This window comes from Neovison vison, chromosome 11, assembly GCF_020171115.1.
Source record: "Neovison vison isolate M4711 chromosome 11, ASM_NN_V1, whole genome shotgun sequence".
In the NCBI taxonomy this organism is placed as follows: Eukaryota; Metazoa; Chordata; class Mammalia; order Carnivora; family Mustelidae; genus Neogale; species Neogale vison.
Genome location: NC_058101.1, coordinates 155163404 through 155170180, shown reverse-complemented (window position 1 = coordinate 155170180; position 6777 = coordinate 155163404). Strand labels below are relative to the sequence as shown.

General features: G+C 34.5%; 1 non-coding gene across 1 annotated transcript; it reads left to right on the top strand.

Moving 5' to 3' along the window:
* Window positions 1-345: 345 nt before the first annotated feature.
* Window positions 346-449, top strand: LOC122890752. The gene has a single exon (XR_006381177.1). It is a non-coding gene; the product is annotated as a U6 spliceosomal RNA (small nuclear RNA).
* Window positions 450-6777: the final 6328 nt, after the last annotated feature.

The following is a 6777-nucleotide window of genomic DNA, read 5'->3' as shown; positions in this document are numbered from 1 at the left end:
AACATTGTAGACAGTTAATTATATATATGTTGTATTACTAATATTGCATATTAATACATATGTATTTATATATTTCCATCAAGACTCAGTAAGTTAATGAATTTAAAACTTTGTAATTAAATTAATTTTTTGGTATCTTTAAAAATTGGTTAACTTAAGTTGAAAATTTCAAAAGCTGGAAAGTTAAATATTATTGGAAAAGAATTTTCATAAAAGTATTTTATTTTGAAATATTTTCCAAGTATTTCATTTTCCCGTTTAAATCAGCAACGGTAAATAAAATCAACACTGTATATTGATTTACTCAAAGCATTAAAGACATAATGTCAAAAGTTGATGGTTGAGGTTCACTTCAGCAACACATGGCTAAAACTGGAAGAATATTGAGAAGATGAGCATGGCTCATTTGCAAGAATGACACACAAATTCGTGAAGCATTCCATATTAAACAAACAAAAGAGTTGATGATTCATCTGCTTCTTCCTATTTAAATGATGTACTAGGGCAATATCCAAACTTCAGCTACCCTGAAGAGAAATCAAATGACTTAAGAAATGAACATTTAAAATTGAATTTTTAAATCTAATATACTGGGACAATTTCCAGAAAAATAATTAGACCAATACTGGGAACATTTGGAACTTACTCATCAATTCTTGAAAGTATCTTCTAACAAGCAACTATTGCTGCATTTCTGCCCTTTTTACAGCAATCCACCAAGGACTAACAAAATAATACTGCCAAAGTACTTGCCATTAACAACAACAACAACAACAAAAATCATCTCCTTGTCTCCATTAGCATTATATTTAAACCAGGGGGATGTGTTTGAAAAGAGAGAGCCAGACCATTTAAAAAAATGTAAAACCCAACTGAGGACTAGCATCCTAAATCTACACCAGATACCTTATTTCAGTATTCCCTGGCACTAGTGAAATAATTATTTTATTAAAGTATTTTAAAATTTAACTTTTGGGGGCACCTGGGTGGCTCAGTCATTAAACAGCTGCCTTCAGCTCAGGTCATGATCCCAGGGTCCGGGGATCAAGCCCTGCATGGCACCTGGCTCCCTGCTCTGCTTAGTGAGAAACTTGCATCTCCATCTCCCACTCTCCCTGCTTGTGTTTCCTCTCTCGCTGTGTCTACCTGTAAAATAAATAAAATCTTTTAAAAAAATAAAAATAGATTAAAAAATAAATTTTGACTTCTTATCGAGTCAAACTTACATATCATAAAATACCCTCATTGTAGGTCTACATATATTTTATTTTTGTTAAGTTTATGGGGTTGTGCAATTATGAGTACAATATGATTTTAGAATATTCCTCCCATTTCCTCAAAAAGCTCTCAAATGTATTCCACTGTACGGATGTACCATATTTTGGTTATCATTCACTGGTTCATAAACAATACTTTGCTTCCAGGTTTTGGCTAGTATTATAATTCCTCCAAGAATTTCAAGTACATGTCTTTGTGTGAACATGTTTTTATTTTTCTTAATCCCTACGGTAAATTTATATGTAACTTTTAAGAAAATTATCACACTAATTTCTCTAAGTGTCTGTAACACATTCCATTCCCACAAGTAATGTGGGGTAGTTCCAATACTTCACATCTTTAACCACACTAAATATTTTCTTTTTTATTACAGCATTTCTAGTGGATTGAGTGATATTTCTTTGTGGTTCTCACCTGCATTCCCCTCATGAATAACAATGCTAAGAACCTTTTCAATTTCCTGTGAGTCATCCATATACTTTCTTCAATACATTGTAAAAATGTCTTGTAAAATACATTGTAAAAATGTATTGTAAAAAAAAAAATACATTTTTAGGTGCATTTTCTAGTTTCCTGTTGCTGTTGTGGGATTTTTCTCTTATTAATGAGTCTTAAGAATTCTTCATATATTTTGAATGCATTCTTTTAGAGATGCATGATTAGCACACTTTCTTGCAGTCTGTGTTTTCTCTTTAATGTTTTCTTTTAAAAACATATACCTTTTCATTTTGATGAACCCTATTTTTTTCCTTCTGTGAGACACGTTTCTAACTTCATATCTAAAACCATTTGCCCAAACAAAGGCCACACAGAATTTCTCCCCTGTTTTCTCTTAGAAGTTAAAAATAGTTATAAAAAATTTAAAAATTAAAAAAAAAGAAGTTAAAAATAGGTGTATTTTCTTATATTTCTTTCTACAATCTCATTTTTTTAAAGATTTTATTTATTTATTTGACAGAGACAGATCACAAGTAGGCAGAGAGACAGGCAGAGAGAGAGAGAGGGAAGCAGGCTCCCTGCTGAGCAGAGAGCCCGATGCGGGACTTGATCCCAGGACCCTGAGATCATGACCTGAGCCAAAGGAAGTGGCTTAACCCACTGAGCCACCCAGGTGCCCCTACAATCTCATTTTGAATTAGTTGTCAGATGGCATGAGGTAAGAGTTTCAGTTCTTTTTTTTTTTTTTTTTTTTTCCATGCACATAGCTAGCCAGTTGTCCAAACAAAAATTGTAGGAAAGACATATCTATGTCCCCTAGAATTATCTGGGCATATTGTTGGAAAAGTAATTGAACATTCATGTAAGGATTAATTAATTTATCCTCCAGTCTATCTAAATGAGCCTACATCCATCTTTTCTCTCATATTCTGATCATTTAGCTAAAGTTTGTCATTTTTGTTAATCTGTTCAAATTCCTAACTTCTAATTTCATTGATTTTTCTATGTTTTCTGTCTTTTATTTCATTGAATTATATTTTCTTCTTAATTATCTTCTTTCTTCAGCTTGGTTTATGCTTAGCTTGTTCTTCGTTTGCTTTTTTTTAAATATAGGTTATTGACACAATCTATTTTCCACTAAACATTAATTTAGGTGCATTTCATAAAACTTATAAATTTATGGGTTTGTTTTTTAATTCAATTTCACCCAGTTCAAAATCTTTTCTGATACCCCTTTGTGTTTGTTTGTTTGTTTGTTTTAATTTTCAGCATAACAGTATTCATAGTTTTTTGTGCTACACCCAGTGCTCCATGCAGTCCATGCCCTCTCTAACACCCACCACCTGGTTCACCCAACTTCCCACCCTCCCACCACTTAAAACCCCTCAGATTGTTTTTCAAAGTCCATAGTCTTATTTTTTATTTTTTATAAACATATAGTATATTTTTATCCCCAGGGGTACAGGTCTGTGAATCACCAGGTTTACACACTTCACAGCACTCACCATAGCACATACCCTCCCCAATGTCCATAACCCCACCCCTCTTCTCCCAACCCCCCTCCCCCCAGCAATGCTCAGTTTGTTTTGTGAGATTAAGAGTCACTTATGGTTTGTCTTCCTCCCGATCCCATCTTGTTTCATTTATTCTTCTCCTTCCCCCTTAACCTCCCATGTTGCATCTCCACTTCCTCATATCAGGGAGATCATATGATAGTTGTCTTTCTCCAATTGACTTATTTCACTAAGCATGATACCCTCTAGTTCCAACCACGTCATCACAAAAGCAAAATTTCATTTCTTTTGATGGCTGCATAGTATTTCATTGTATATATATATATATATATATATATATATATATATATACCCCACATCTTCTTTATCCATTCATCTGTTGATGGACATCTAGGTTCTTTCCATAGTTTGGCTATTGTAGACATTGCTGCTATAAACATTTGGGTGCACATGCCCCTTCAGATCACTACATTTGTATCTTTAGGGTAAATACCCAGTAGTGCTATTGCTGGGTCATAGGGTAGTTCTATTTTCAACATTTTGAGGAACCTCCATGTGTGTTTTGTTTTTGAACCATGTGGTTACTTAGAAGTGTGTGGTTTGTTTCTAAATATTGTGATGATCATCTACCATCAGTAGGTTTCACAGTTAAATATATGAATTAGTGGGTTTGTATTGGATGTCATTATTTTCTTGTTACACCTGCTTATTAAAAAGACCATTTTTCTAACATATATTTGAATAGTTCCTTTGTATTTGAAAATTTATGTAATTTTATGGGGATCCTTGCGTGGCTCAGTAAGTTAAGCATCCAACTCTTGATTTCAGCTCAGATCATGATCTCAGGGTCATGAGATTGACCCTCAAGTTGGGCTCTCATAGAGCCTGCTTAAGATTCCCCCTCTAATCTCCCCTTCTGCTCCACTTCCCTCTATTTTTAACAAATAAAAACTGATAAAAAAATTTTTCTGTATCTTTAAATGCTTTACAAATCAGTAATGTGAAATATGGAAGATTAATCTATCTTTCCTTGTTCAGTAAATATATTTTTCCTTTCTTCACACATACACCCCTTAGAGAAAGACACGTACAAATAATGTTTAAGCTGTTTGCTCTTTAGATCAATTATAAGGGTTTCATATATAATAATTGATTTTGTACAAATATGAAAATTAATTGCACTATCAGGACAGGGAAGACCATCTTTCCCAAATCTTCTAAATAAGTCAAGGGAAAGTACTTTACCCACAATTTTTTCCATTTATGTTGTAAATATCCTTAATAGGTATGTTGTTAATGAAAATCTATTGAGTATCCATTCTATAGTCAGCATAAGACTAAGCAATATAGTTCAATACAGCCTCCTGTTAGTTTTATCTGGGTATCTTCGACTATGATTTACATCTATTCAACTACTGAACTGCATCCAGTTGGATGTAATACTCCACAGATTTTCATGCCCTATATGATTCCTACTTCTGCTTTCTGATATTTTGCTTTCAGAGCCTGTAAAGCTAAGCTCTTTAGAGACTTTCAGCAATAAATATTTAGCTGTTTCAATAGTTTCTGTCTATCTAGGAGTAAAATACAAAGCACCAGTATTCAGGTCTTTCTCTTTGTTCTCTTCTCTATCTAAAAGGAGGGGCACCTGGTTGGCTCAGTCCATAGAGTATGTGACTCTTTATCTCAGGATTGTGAGTTTGAGCCCCTCCCTGGATAGAGAGGTTACTTAGAAATAAATCTTGAAAAGAAAGAAAGAAAGAAAGAAAGAAAGAGGAAGGAAGGAAAAAAAGGAAATGACTACGCTGAAGATTCAGGCAACCCATTACTACTTAATGGGTTGAAGGCTTAATTAATTAAGTTAATGGGTGTCCACCAGATGTCTTTATTCACAATTTTTCAGAATCATTCTTGGATTTTCTCAGCTATTTTGTACTGTATTTATAGATCTTGCATTGAATGCATATAGCCAGGTCAACATGAGTTTCAATTGGCATGATTTAAAATGCAAGAGGTTTGGTCCTGACAATTGTTTCTGGAACTGAATTTATGAACTTTTGACTCTAACTCTTCATTGTTTTTAGATCAGAGCTCTTCTTCTGTGGATTACCTCTTAATTGGTATGGAAGCTCATAATTGCAGTTGTTCTTTGGAATCCTTTCATCAAAGGTACTTATGCAGAGACTTAAAATACATCCAAAACCATCTATCTGAAAATCTGCATACAGATGATTTTCTGCCTCAATTAAAGTCCAACTCAGATGGCTAATGTTCTTTGAGTCAGCTATAAAATGATTAGCCTTCTACCATCAATTCAAGATGACAGGCATCCTTTTAAAATTCTGTTCCTGAAAAATAAAATAAAGTAAAACAAAACAAAAAATAAAATAATAATAAAATGAAATAAAATAATTTTATTTCTGCTTAGCTTAACGCCTGCATCTCAGGTGCAGTAATTTGTTCTCAGAAGTGTGGCTTTCTTCTTATCTAACTAGACATTCTGTATGTGTGTTTTCAGTGGTTAGGGGTTCTTATCTTTTATTATTTTCTAATTAGCATATTTGATTTATTTCTTGTCTAAATAGTAACAGTGGTTTAATTAGCTGATCCCTTAACATTCTTGTTCAAAACATTTTAGTCAATCTGCCAGCTTTTGGCAATGTCTCATTTAGGTTGAGAGCCTTGGTTATATAACTAGAAAGCTCAAGAGAAGGGCAAGCCCTTCAGAGGGTAACAGACACTGAAATTACAGTTTTCATGGACACTTCAACAAGCTATTTATTGCAAAGCCTAAACTTCTAAACTTCTGATGATAACTGGAAGATAAATGGCCCCAGAGGAGTAACGGAAACCTCTGGACTAAGCAGGTTGTCACTCGCTCCTCAAAATAAGGAAGAACTTTGATTGGAAATTCTTCTGGTGGATTTCTGGATGCCTAGCACCTTAATCATGTTCCCTAGAATTATATCCTGCGATGGGGAATCATCTTCAAGGGTTTAAGAATGATCATGCTCTGACAGAAAATTTTTAGGAAGAAGAGGAAAAAAGATAGGGAAGGAGATAGCTCTAAGGAAGAATGAGGTTTTTTAGAATGCAATGTGAGCTCATCCACACAGGTATTTCTAGAACATGTGTTTTATCACTGAGTACATTTCATGTTGAGGCTGGAAGATTGGCCTTTGGTTCACCCAGCTCAGCAGCTCAGCATCAATCAGCCATAGGATATAGGCTACGTAGGTGAGCAAGTGTTGGAGAGAAGAAAGAAAAAGAGTTTAAAACCATCCAGCCTCAGATGCTTATTCAAGTTGATTCAGGCACAATTCTCAAGAGAATATAGCTGGGTACCAGTAGCAGCCTATCATCATGTCAGTTTAGCTGAGGAGGGGTAGCCAGCTGGTGGGGAAGGGGTGCACCAGCCCACTAAAGGAAGCTGGGATAGAGCACCAATAGTGTCTCCTGCACTGGATAAATATGACATGTATTCCTGGTATGCTTGGGCATTTTTACAGAGGAAACAAAAGTATGGGAAAAAAGAAGGAAGTGCCAT